We start from the raw sequence: 13,639 nt of genomic DNA on the forward strand, positions 1-13,639 counted from the left end.
AAAGAATGAAATATGACCCCCACCATACAACATACAAAAAAAGTAAAATATAGAAAAAGGTATACCACACTAACTCTAATCAAATAAAGGCTGAGTGACTATGTTAATATCAGACAAAGTAAACTTCAGAGCAATAAATATTATCATGGATAAAGAAGGTCATTTCATGATGATAAAACAGTCAATGTATGAAGAGGAGATAATAATCCTAAATATTTATGTACCTAATAATAGAGCTGAAACACATGAAGCAAAAACTAATAGAAATGCAAAAATAGAAAAATTCACTAGTATAGTTGATTTCACTATTTCTATTTCAATAATTGGTAGAAAAAGTAGAGAAAAATCAGTCTGCCAGATATTTAATATTTAAAAATCAATGCATTTCTTGTAAATCAAAACCATAATAAGATATCTAGATTCATTGGAATGGCCACTATTTTTTAGTGGCCATTTTTTTTTCCTGTTTGTTTTATTCAACAAACAGGAAACAAGTGTTGGAGAGGGTGTGAAGAAACTAGAACACTTATTCACTGCTGGTGGGAATGTAAAATGGTACTGCCACTGTGGACAATGGTTTGGCAGTTCCTCAGGAAGATAAGTGTCAAGTTGCCTTATGACCAGGCAATCCCACTACTCAGGATATACCCAGAAGACCCGAAAACAGTGATACAACAGACATTTGCACACTGATGTTCATAGTTGCCAAAAGATGGAAACAACCCAAGTGTCCATCAGCAAATGAATAGATAAACAAAATGTGGTGCATACATACAATGGAAAATTATTAAGCAGTAAGGAGTGAAGTCCTGAAGCACGCAACAGCATTGATGAACCTTGAGGACGTTATGTTAAGAGAAATAAGTAAGACAGGAAAAGACAAACATTTTATATTCTCACTGATATGAGCTAATTATAATAGGTAAACTCATAGACATAATATATAGAATATATATTCAGGATATAGAATGAAGCAAAAAAATGGGGAGCAGTTAGCTTAATATGCTTAATATGAACAGACTATTTAACTGGGTTGAGCTTAATCATTTGGAAATGGACAGAGGTGATGGTAGCACATTATTGTGAGAAAAATCAACAGTACTAAATGGGGTGTGAATGTGGTGGAAAGGAGAAGTTTAGAGTCATGTGTGTCATCAGAAAGAAAGTTTAGGTTAAAATATTGGAATGCATATTAGTGAATCTTGTGGTGGGCAATGCCAGTGATTAATTGTACAATATAAGAGAGTTCTTATATTGAACTAGGACAAATAGATGACACTATCACAAGGAGTTAAAAATAGAGTATGGGGGTGTGCTGGTTTAAAAGGATGTATGCCCCCTAGAAAAGCCATGTTTTAATCAAAATCCCATTTCATAAAGGTAGAATAATCCTTATTCAGTACTGTATGTTTGAAGCTGTAATCAGATCATCTCCCTGGACGATGTGATTTAGTCAAGAGTGGTTGTTAAGCTGGATCAGGTGACGACATGTCTCCACCCATTTGGTTGGGTCTTGATTGGTTTACTGGAGTCCTATAAAAGAGGAAATATTTTGGAGAATGGGAGATTCACAGAGAGCAGAGCAGAATGATATAGCCACGATAAGCAGAGTCTACCAGCTAGAGACCTTTGGAGATGAAGGAAAATGCCTACTGGGGAGCTTCATGAAACCAGAAGCCAAGAGAGAAAGCTAGCAGAAGATGCTGTGTTTGCCACGTGCCCTTCCAGATGAGAGAGAAGCCCTGACTGTGTTTGCCATGTGCCCTTCCACTTGAGAGAGAAACCCTGAACTTCACTGGCCTTCTTGAACCAAGGTATCTTTCCCTGGATGATGGGAATCCAATCATCCCATCTATAGTAATGACTGGGCATTACTACAGACTTGTTTTATTGGACATTTTCTTGGCCTTAGAACTGTAAACTAGCAACTTATTAAACTCCCCTTTTAAAAACCCATTCTGATTCTGGTATATTGCATCCTGGCAGCTAGCAGACTAGAACAGGGGGAAATGTACACATTGCAAACTGTAGACAATAATTAACAGCAATATTTTAATACTTTTTCATCAATAGTAACAAATTTATCACAACAAACTATGGGTCAATAAAGGGGGGATGAGGGGTATGGAGGATTTGGGTTTTCTTTCCTATTTTTACTTTTTTCTAGAGTAACGAAATGTTCTAAAATTGATCATGGGGATGTATGAACACCTGTGTGATGATATTGTGAGCCAGGGATTACATACTTTCGACAGTTTGTTTGGTGTGTGAATATTTTTCAATAAAAGTGCATTAAAAAGATTTAAAAATGTATTTCTATATGCTTGCAACAAATAATTTGACACTGAAATAAAAAATGAAGACAATTTGAACAACACCATCAATTGACTTAATCTATTTGCTATTCATTGAACACCCCCCCCCCCAACAACCACATAATATTCTTTTCAAAATTTATTGTGAGGGTAGCAGGTAATAACCCTTCTGGGATCCTCTAGTATCTGGGCTGGGTGCTATGTAAGGAGAAAGTTTTACTGGATCAGTGTTTTTAAACTGTAGATTACAACCCATTAGTGGACTATGAAATAAATTTAATTGGTTGAAACCAGCACTTAAAAACACTTGAAAAATGGAATAGAATATATAAGAATGCATCCTATGCATTAAGAGTAAGTATGGCTTTGTGAAACTTGTTTCAAATATGTGTATGTGAGTGCGTGCTTGCATATGCCCTGAATTGTGATGTAAAATGTATTCCTTTAATGGTCAAAAAAGTTTAAGCATAATTGACTCAATGAAATTATTTGGGTCCTCAGTTCTTACATTTTCATGTTTACTTGATAATGAAGAGATTATATTTGGGCCATTATTTATTTCACTTACCTTATCCCAAATTTCCCTAACTTGGATTCAGTTTTTGTTTTCTAGTGTAGATTTTCTATTCCATTTTTTTGGCAGGTGTAAACTTCTTAAGTGTAATTCTTATGGCTTATTTGTCTTTTTTAATTCCCCTGTACCTAACCCAAAACTTTGTACACAGGAGAGTCTGGGTAAATGATAGAATTTTTTTTTCAAAGAAAGAACTTTGATTTAAGCCATTAAATACATATCAAGTCCCTACTGTGTGCAAGATAAGAACCTGCATTGTGCTGGTTATACTAGATGCTGTGTATACAAGTACCTGGGCTAACCTTTATTTGTAGATCTTCAATTATTCTTTCCAAACATTCAGGGGCTCCATTCTATATGTATGAGTCCAGGTTGTCTCCTAGGAGGTAAGTTAGTTCCTGTACCACAGTACAGCTGACAGAGCAATGCCACCTATCCATGATATGTAGTTCATATCATAAAACTGAGCAATGGGGCAGTTTCTGTCCCCTAAGCAGAAGACCTCCCCCAGCCCTCCATCATCCTGGGCCAGCTGAGGAGGTAACACTGCCTTCCTCAGTGTTTCCTGAGTGCCTTGGACATCCTGAATCTTAAGAGTTTTCACCCACAATCCTATCTGGAGTTCTCTCCATGGGCTCCTTTCAACCAAGAACACTCTCCCCTAGCCTCTCAGGGCTCCATCAGCAGGTATTAAGAGGGTGCCCCAGAGCTACCCTTGCTCTCTCTCCCCTGACCTCCACATCTTCATCATCAGGAATCCACTCATAAACTCGGTGTGCTCCTGCCAAGTCTCCCAGCCCCTCCTCTCTACCCCATCTACCCTCAATGCCCCTATCATTTTTGTCTGCCTCGAGATCATCAGACCTTAATCTCATTAGTCCTTTTATACCAGTGTCTACAAAAGGCCAGGACTCTCTGGCTCTCCCTTGTTATTCCTCATTCCCACAAACTCTCATCTCCATGCTGCTCAAAGGTTACCTTATCCATGAGGCTACTAACCAACTATTTAAAGTTGCAGTATCACCCCTTCATATCCCCATTCCCTTTCACGGTTTTATTTTTCTGAATAGCACATATTGCCATTAATATACTATATATGACTTAATTTTGTTGTTTTGCTTACCAGAATATAAGCTCTTTGACAGCAGATAATTTTATTTGTTCACGGCTGTATGCCCAGTGCCTAGAAGAGCATATAATAAGCATTCAGTAACTATTTGTGGAATGAAGGAATGCAAGCTGCATCAGCATTTAATTGCTGAAGGATGTGTCTATAATTTCCTTCTTTAGAGAAGGTGGGAATCCTAATTTTGGAATGTAACCTGGCACTAAGTAAGTAGGTTTGTCTCTGAATGGCTTGAGGGTTACTGTTTGGAGAAACAATTTACCAAATCCCTTGGATCATGTGTCAGCTGTCTCTGAGCATTTAGCCAGAACCACTCCCTGCCCCCACCCACCTACACACACTCCCACCACCATCAGCAGGTCTTCTGGAAGACCCAAGTGGTTGGAATGTGCCCTTGGCAGAGAAGGTTTTCCTCCAGATCTGCCCCTCCTTCAGTGCCCCCAATCTCAGTAAATGACACCAGTGTCCACTCAGTTGCCCACTCTAAATATGAGAAATCATCCTTTCTCTCTCTCTTTCAACCCTAATTCATCTCTAAAACCTGTCTCCTCTTCCTTCCCAATGCATTCTGCATCTGAATGCTTTTGGCACTGCCACCATTCTCACCCCAGTCCAAGCCAACACCTCTGCAGTAGCCTTAAAACTCTCTCCCTGCTTCCATTCATACTATTGTGGATTCATTTCCCCCAAAAGATAGCTTCAAGTCCTAATCTGTTTGCACAAATGTGGTCATATTTGGAAATAGGATTGTTGAAGATGTCATAAATTAAGATGAGATCAAACTGGATTATGGTGGGTCCTAATCCAATATGACAGGTCTCATAAAAAGGGGAGAACTGGATTCAGAAGGAGAAGATAGCTACGCGTTGGTGGCAGGGATTGAGTCATGTCACAGCATGCCATAGACTGGCAGCCAGCCACTGCCAGAACCCTGTAGACTTGAGAGGAAGCATGGCCCTGCCGACACCTTGATTTTGGACTTGTGGCTTCCAGAACTGTGAGACAATACTTTTCTGTTATTTAAAGCCACACAGTTGTGGTACCTGGATTTGGTAGTCCTAGCAAACCAAGAACCCCCATCCCCACCCCACAGTCCATTCTCCAGGTCTTTTTATTTGTTTATTATTCACATTCTCAAAGAATACTTAATAAAACAGGAAAATGATGAAATGAAATATTACATGAAAAGAGTCAGATATATAAATGGAATAAAAGTACTATCCACATGTGAATACATGTACAGAGAAAAAAACCTGGAAGGAAACACGTGGGTATTTTAAGAGTAGTTATCTCTAAGCGGTGGGATTATGGATGATTTGTATTTTCTTCTTTATACTACTTAGTATTTTTAAAAAGTCTACAGTGAACATGTACAATAGTAAAGAAAAATATATATCCATAAGAAAAATGCCAAGTAACCAAGGAGGCAGTACTAATGATGGCCAAATCTATTTAATAGATTTGACATTTTTGCCTTAAAAATTTAATTTAAATTGGACTCTGCTCACTTTCACTGATCACCTCTTGCACCCCAGTCACTTTACTTTTCACAGACTTTATCTCTGTGAAGAAGTATTCAATCTGGGTTTAGAGATGAGAAAATGAATTCAGAAGAGTGTAAATGGTATGTAGAAAATCACTCAGCTGACAAATCACGCAGTCATGACTAACGCCCAGTCTCCAGACAGACGTCCAAAGCTCTTCTCACTACCTCGCCCTTCTCTTCTCTTACCCCAAGGGCTGGTGTGCAGGCCAACCTAGTGGAGAATTGCTGGGAGGATGGGGGTGCTGAGTAAAGATGACAGAAGAGAAGTTATTAGCCCAATTAAGGAAGGAAAATGGTTTGATGAAATCATTGACACTCAGTGTAAATCATGTGAATAGTGCATTATCTCACAAACATATCTGAACATGAAACTTATCAAAAATGTGGATTTAATTACCACTTATTAAAGTAGCATAAAGTTAAACCTTTACTTGTTCTGCTTCCTTGTCTTATAAAAACAAAGCCAATACTATGGGGATTGGTGGTCTGGGAAAGAGGGAAATTGATTAACTTCTGGCATTTCCACACAAAGCCCACTAGTGGGGAGGAGGGAAAATGAGAGTAATTTCCTTTGGTGCCCCCAAAAGAACAGTCTTTTAAAAATGCAAACCACTTCCATTTTAGTTGGAATAACATCCACATGCCATGGCCCCCAGGTCTGATCCTGCCTACTTGGCCACCCTCTCTTCCCTTTCTCCCTCCACTCACGAACTCCAGCCATACCAGTTCTCTTCTGAGTCCTTCCCCTTGGGTCCTTACTGTACCTGCTGTCTGGGTTGTTTTTCCCTCAGAGTTTTGCACTGTAGACTCCTTCTCATCTTCTGATTTCAGCTGAAATTGGAAGGAGAAACCTTCTGTGATGGTAAATTTTATGTGTCAATTTTGACAGGCCCAAGTGCCCAGTTGTTTGGTTAAACACTGGTTTTGGTGTTGCTGTGAAGGTATTTTGTAGATGTATAAACATCTACAATCAACTGACTTTAGGTAAAGGAGATTACTCTCAGCGATGTGGTGGGCTTCATCTAATCAGTTGAAAGCCTTAAGAGCAAAAACTGAGGTTTCCTGGAGAAGAGCCTCAAGACTACATCAACTCCTATTTGAGTTTGCAAACTCCTGGCCTGCCCTACAGATTTCAAACTTGCCGACCCCCAATATTGCATAAGCTAATTCCTTAAAATAAATCTCTTGACATATACACATATGTATAGGTACATGCACAGGTATATATGTATACACACACACATACATCCTATTTGTTCTGTTTCTCTGAAGACCCCTGACTGATGCATCTTCTAATGACATCACAAAAGATACCCACACCCCATTGCAATCTCTCTCTGCCTCTTTACTCCAATCTTTTTTTTTTTTTTCATGGACAGGCACTGGGAATTGAACCCATGACTCTGGCATGGCAGGCGAGAATTCTGCCTGCTGAGCCACAGTGGCCCACCCTAATCTTTTTTTAAGCAGATTTCTTTTTACTAAATGGTATTGCATTCAAAGAATAAGATGTAGAGAATATATAAATTAAGAAGGGATAACATAATGGCCCTCTGTGAACTTGTCAGCCAATTTAAGATCTAGAATACTAAGAATACTTGCTTTAGAGAGGATTGTGGGAGGATGGTGGAGTAGGGAACTCCCAGTCTCAGTTCTTCCAGCAGAAAAACTATTAAACAAGCATGAACCCTATGAAATGACTATTCTGAAACTCTGGAGGCCAGAAGAACACTGTACCACAACCAGGTAAGAGTAGGAGAAGAGGCTTATAAATTACAGCAGAGAACAGAATTACTCTCTCAGCATGATGGTTAAAGGCAGCCATCCCTCACTCTTGTGGTAGGCTGCCATGGGTTCAGCCCCTGGCTAGCTCACTTGTGACAGAAAAAGACATAAAAATCATCTTCTCCAAGGCCACGGGTGGGCATGGCTGATCACTGATAATGGGTTTTGATTTGCAAATTCAGACTGCTGGGAGTCTGGCTGTGAGGGCGGCCACTATATCAGCCCACACTAACAGCAGAGGACATTTAAAGAAGCTACACTTACTCAGGGCTGCAGGGGACATTTAGTTGAAGGGCTGCATTTGCTGGGTAGGCCAGGAAAGCTCAACTTTGGAGTCATGGAAAAGTCTCATGGTGACCTTCTGATTTCCTCCCAAGGGCAAGTTGGAGATGTCTGCAACTCCCTTTGTGAGTCCCTGACCTTGTTTAGGCTAGGTAAGTCTGACTTAAGAAAGTCCTCTCAGGCATGCTTCTTCCAGAATTTGCCCTTCAGACAAAAGTAGCTTGAGACAATGAGAGGAGTATAAGAAACTACAGATGTGGACAATCTTGGGCAACAGCTTTCAGGTTTCAAAAACCTGGGAGATGGCAGTCTATCTCCTTGGAAATAGAGAGGATGACGAAGCTTCTGCAAACCAGGGAATTCCAAAACAACTAACAAACAAAAGCCCAGGACTAGACACAGAAAGTCATGGGACAAAATTTCCCAGAAAGACAGGGAAATCCCTCTACACTGCATTTGACTTGGACAGAACTTCTTGTAAAAGGGCTTAAGCTCATCAAAATCTCTATCTTATCGCTAGCCGGTTACAAAATTATGAAACAGACATCTCAAGGAATAAATCCCAGAATTAACATTTTTAAAATCTAAACTGTATAGTGTGCCAAAAAAAAAAAAAAAAGAGCACAAAGCAAAAAAAGATTCAGGATGTGATGACCCAGTCAAAGGAACAGAATAAAAAAATCCAGAAAAGAAGACCAGAATGCGGACATACTGCAAAAAGCCTTAAAAAATGATCATAAAAATGCTCAAGGGGATAAGTGAAAATACAGAGAAACAGCTAAAGGACATAAGGAAAACAATGAATGAACAATATGAGAATCTCAGGAAAGAAATGGAAATTCTAGAAAGGTACAAAACACAACTACTAGTGTCGAAGACCATAATAACTGAAATGAAAAAGTCTAGGAGGATTTCAAGAGCTGTTTGGAGCTGGCAGAAGAAAGAATCAGTGAACTCAAAGACAGAACACTTAAAATCAATCAGACTAAGGATCAGAAAGAAAAAAGAATTATGAAAAGTGAAAATAGCTTGTGACATCTTTAGGACACCATGAAGAATTCCAACACATACATTATGGGAGCCATAGAAGGAGAAGAAATTTAGAAAGGGGGAGAATGAATATTCAAAGAAATAATGAAAGAAAACTTCCCAAACTTAGCAAAAGCTGTGAACATGCACATCCAAGAAACTCAGAGAACCCTAAACAGTGTTGTGCCAGTTTGAAAAACCAAGTTCTTTAGTCCTCATTCAATGTTGCTGGGTGGGATCTTTTTTATTGTTTCCACAATTGGGTGGGAGATGTGACCCACCCAATTGTGGGTGATAACTTTTGGTTAGATGGTTTCTCCACCGATTCAAGATGGGGTTGCTTACTGGAGTTCTTTAAGAAGAAACCATTTTGAAAAATCTTTAGAGGCTGCAGAACCCATGGAGCCCACATAGCCAGAGACCTTTGGAGAAGAAGAAGGAAAATGCTCCCCAGGGAGCATAATGAAATAAGCCAGGGAAGAAAGTTAGCAGACATCTCTATGTGCCTTCTCAGCTGAGGAAAACAGTCCTTGGGAACTGGGGAGAGCCTGGCTGCTGCCCCATTTTTCTGGAAGTGTTGAGCATGTGCCCCAGAGATGGCAGAGAGTCTGGGTGCTGCCCCTACTTGGAGAGGGTGGAGCCTAGAAAAAAGTGGTCTCTCCAATGTCCTCCATGCCAGTGTTTGAGAGAGCAGGGCCACTGAATAGACCCTTAGAATGGTGGGACTTCCACTTTCTAAAGCTCCAAGGATAAATGACTCTCAGACTTTAAAATCTAATGGAGCTTACCCTGCAGGTTTCCAGAACTGTTTGGGTCTGGTGACCCCTGTGTGCTTCCAATTTCTCCCAATGGAAATGGAACCTCTATCCAATGACTGTTCCTCATTTGTATGTTGACAGCAGATAACTTATTCTGAGTTTTACAGGTCCAGAATTAGAGGAGAATTCTGCCTTAGGAAGACCATGCCTGTAGCTGACTTTGATGAGATTTTGTACTGTCTCTGACTTTGCTTCATATTGTTATTGTTACTGAAATGGTTTAAGGTTTTGTGATATTGTGATGGAATGAATGTATCCTGCATTTGGAAAGAATGTGTCTTTTTCAGGTCTGAAGGGTGGAATGCACGTGCCAGTTTGAATCTGTTGTATACCCCCCAAAAGTCAAGTTCCTTAATCCTCATTCAGTGTTGCTGGGTGAGATCTTTTTTCTTGTTTCCATGGAGATGCAACCCATCCAATTGTGGGTAGTAATTTTTGATTAGATGATTTCCATGGAGATGTGTCATCACCCACTCAAGGTGGGGTTGCTTATTGGAGTCGTTTAAGTGGGAACCATTTTTGAAAAAGCTGTAGAGCCACCAGAACTGACAGCCCCTAGAATCCACAGAGCCCACAGAGCCAGAGATCTTTGGAGAAGAAGAAGGAAAATGCCCCCAGGGTAGCTTCATGAAACAGGAAGCCAGGAGAGAAAGTTAGTAGACATCTCCATGTGCCATCCCAGCTGAGAGACAGCTTGAATATCATCAGCCCTTTCTTTGGAGTTAAAGTAACCTCTTGTTGGTGCCTTAATTTGGACATTTCCTTGGCTTCAGAACTGTAAACTTGTAACTTAATAAATTTCCTTTATAAAAGTTGTTCTGTTTCTAGTATATTGCATTCCAGCAGCTTTTATGAACTAAAACAAGGGTAAACATGGAGAAAAATGTTCCCTGTCATATATTGATCATACTATCAAACACAAAGGATAAGGAGAGAATTCTGAAAGTTTTGTGAGAGATAAGCAACATGTTATGTACAAGGAGTCCCAATTAGATTGAATATTGATTTCTCATCAGAAGCCATGGAGGCAAGAAGGCAGTGGGTTGAAACACTTACAGTGTTGAAAGAAAATAACTGTCAACAAAGAATTTTATATCCAGTGAGACTTTCTTCAGAAAGGAAGAATATCTAGTCTGGAGTGGTATTTTCGGATTTTTAAAGGTTGTTTTATATATGTATAATCTGGTATTTAGAGTTAAGAACAAAGCTGATCAAGTCAAGATTAAGAGAATTCAGAATACAGGGGATAGAAAGACATTGCCTATATTTTAGAACTTCACCTACTCTTTGAGACCAAAGGGAGAAAGGTTCATTTTGTCCAGAACCTAAATTTTCTGTAGCACATAATCTAACTCAACTCGTTTTGATAGATTATTTAAATAATCCAAACACAGAGAGCCCAGAATGAGAATGAGAGCCTTTAATCCTGTATAGCTTAATGCAATGTCTGGATACATCCCAGAGTATATTAAGCAGATAATCAAAAAGTACTGGCAAAATCCCTTGAGGGATGGGAGAAACAATATGGAACTATTAAACCTTACCATTGGGGAAACCCTGGATACCATTTCAAACATTAGGGACACCCAAATTAATAAGCCAATCCCTCAATCTTGAGGCTTGCTCTTGTGAGGCCTTTGTATGTCATGGGGAAGCTTAGCCTACCTATAGTATGCCTAAAGAGTCACCTCCAGAGGACCTTTTTTATTGCTCAGATGTGGCCTCTCTCTTTCTAAGCCCAACTTTGCAAGTGAAACCATTGCCCTCCACCCATATAGAACATGATATCCAGGAATGAAAGTCTCCCTGGCAGCATGGGAGATGACCCCCAGGGATGAGTCTTGCCCTGGCACAGTGGAATCAACAATGCTATCCTGATCAAAAGAAGGAAAAGAAGTGTAACAAATAAGGTATCAGTTGCTGAGAGAGTTCAAATAGAGCTGAGAGGCTACTCTGGAGTCACTCTTATGCAAACTTCAGTTAAGCATTGCTACTGTCATAATTTGCCAAATCCCAACCAAAACCATTCCTACCAATCCTAAAGAACACCTAGTGAATTATATAAGATTCCACAAAGGTTCCATGCAGTACAGTTTCCAGAAACCTACAACCTCCAGATGCATCCCTGGACCATATAAGTCCTGAAATGCAGAGAGGTAAGCCTTTCCAGAACATCATTTAGTTCCAACCCCCTATCCCATGTTATCAACAGCCCATTCCAACATGAAAAAGTTAGAATGGGCATAGCCCAAATACTTCTAAAGAGTGAGAGAAAGATCAAAGGTGATGGTGGGGTTATACTGTGAAGGTAGGGTTTAACATATGAGTGTGGCATCAGTATATTGATTTTTTTTTAGTCTCCAGTACCTTAGAACAGCTAGAAATAAAAACTTAAAATTGTGGAATTGTAACCCAAACCCAGCTCTGAAATCTGTTCTATAATTAATTGTTGCAATTTACTTTGAAATTTATTGTTGTCTTTGTATATATGTTCTTTTTCACAAAAAAGGAAAAAAGAGAAGGAAGATTATAATAGAGAAGATAGGATTTAACAAGTGAATATGACTGCTGAATCAATATATTGATATTTCTTTTGGTCTCCAATGTCTTGGAGCAGCTAAAAGAAAAAATAGAAATCATGGAACTATAACCCATTTCAAACTTTAAAATCTGTTGTATAACTACTTGTTAAAATGTACTTGGAAATTTATTGCTTTTTATATATATGTTATTTTTCACAATAAAAAAGGAAGGACAGATTTAGTCATTGCCATATAAACAAAAGCTGAAGGAGTTAATCACCACTGAATGTGCCTTACAAGCAATGCTAAAGGGAAGTCTTTACACAGAAAGGAAAGGACACTAACCAGTAGTTCAAAGCAGCATAAAGAAATAAAGACCTATGGTAGAGGTAATCATTTGGGTAATTATAAATGCCAGTATTACTGTAGTATATTATTTGGTATGTAATTCCACTTCTTACTACCTACAAGTGCTAAAATACAATGCATAAAAAGTAGTAATAATTCTACGCTTCTGGACATACCATGTATAAAGATATAAGTAGTAACAAGTAAAAAAAAGGTAGAGGGACAGAGAGGTATGAAAAAATATATGTGCACACTATTGAAGTTAAGTTAATATCAAAACAAATATGATTGTTATTATGTTTAGGATGTTAAATTTTATGCACATGGAAATCAAAAAGAAAATAGATGAAAAATATATCCAGATAAAAAAGAGAAGGCATTCAATATGGTACAACACAAAGCATCAAATAAATATAAAGTAGGCATTAACAGAAGAATTGAGGGACAAAAAAGATATAATACATACAAAAGCTAAATAGCAAAATGGCAGAAGAAAGCCCTGCATTATTAGTAGTGATTTTAAATGTAAATGGATTAAACTTTGCAGTTAAAAGGCAGAGATTGGCAGAATGGATAAAAGAGCCTGACCCTACTACATACTATCTGTAAGAGTCTAACCTTAAATTCAAAAGATACGAGTAGAGTGAAAATGAAAGGACAGAAAAAATATACCATGCAAGTAGTAACCAAAAGAGAGTTGGGGTAGCTATACTAATATCAGATAAAGAGAGTTTAAGTAACAAACAGTTACAAGGGATAAAGACAGTCATTAATACTGATAAAGGGGACAATTCAAAAATAAGTAACAATTATAAGTATTGTATTAGTTTGTTAATTCTGCCAGAATGCAATATGTCAGAAATGGAACAGCTTTTAAAAAGAGAATATATTAATTTGCAAGTTATAATTCTAAGGCCGTGAAGATGTCCAAATTAAGGCACTAACAAGAGCCTACCTTCACTCAAGAAAGGCTGATGCTGCCCAGAACACCTTTGTCAGCTGAGAAGGCACCTGGCAGGCATCTGCTGGTCCCTTACTCCTAGGCTTCATTGCTTTTAGCTTCTGTTTCCTATGGGGATTCCTCACTTGGCTTCTCCAGAGCTGAGTTTCATCTTTTGGCTTCCCTTGGCTCTCTCTAGGTTCTGGCTTGCTCAGCACCTCATGAGAAGGCATGTGGCAACATTTGATGGGCCCTGCATCTCCAAATATCTTGGGCTTGGGTTGGCTGTGTCACTTCTAAACTGTCTCCAAACTGTTTCCCCTTTTAAAGGACTCCAGTAAACTAATCAAGACA

This window comes from Tamandua tetradactyla, chromosome 8 (genome assembly GCF_023851605.1).
Source record: "Tamandua tetradactyla isolate mTamTet1 chromosome 8, mTamTet1.pri, whole genome shotgun sequence".
In the NCBI taxonomy this organism is placed as follows: Eukaryota; Metazoa; Chordata; class Mammalia; order Pilosa; family Myrmecophagidae; genus Tamandua; species Tamandua tetradactyla.